This window comes from Buceros rhinoceros, unplaced genomic scaffold, assembly GCF_000710305.1.
Source record: "Buceros rhinoceros silvestris isolate BGI_N320 unplaced genomic scaffold, ASM71030v1 scaffold32979, whole genome shotgun sequence".
NCBI lineage: Eukaryota > Metazoa > Chordata > Aves > Bucerotiformes > Bucerotidae > Buceros > Buceros rhinoceros.
The window spans coordinates 8,778-9,306 of NW_010431435.1; positions in this window are offsets into that span (position 1 = coordinate 8,778).

Here is a 529-nt window from a genome sequence, read left to right on the forward strand (position 1 = left end):
CGCCTACCCGCTGGAGGCCGTGCGCATGCAGCACGCTGTGAGTACGGCCGTGGCGCGGGGGGAGCCAGCAGAGCTGCACCGGGGCTGGCTGGCAGCACCCACCAGCCCAAAGTAGAGGTTTCTGGGTGGGCTTGTGTTTTTTATGTCACGTGAAACCTCTTTGGGCGCTCCAAATTGTTGTCAGGCAGAATTGCAAACTGCTCTTACCCGCTGGAGGCCGTGCGCATGCAGCACGCTGTGAGTACGGCCGTGGCGCGGGGGGAGCCAGCAGAGCTGCACCGGGGCTGGCTGGCAGCACCCACCAGCCCAAAGTAGAGGTTTCTGGGTGGGCTTGTGTTTTTTATGTCACGTGAAACCTCTTTGGGCGCTCCAAATTGTTGTCAGGCAGAATTGCAAACTGCTCTGACCTCTAAAACCTGGAGAAGTCTTTGCTCAGGGCAGGGCGAAGGGGTTTGCGCTGTTCCCTGGGTGGGAGTTTCTCCAAAGGGCCTGTTTGTGGGGGCGCTGAGTTAAATGCCTTCAGCTTCTC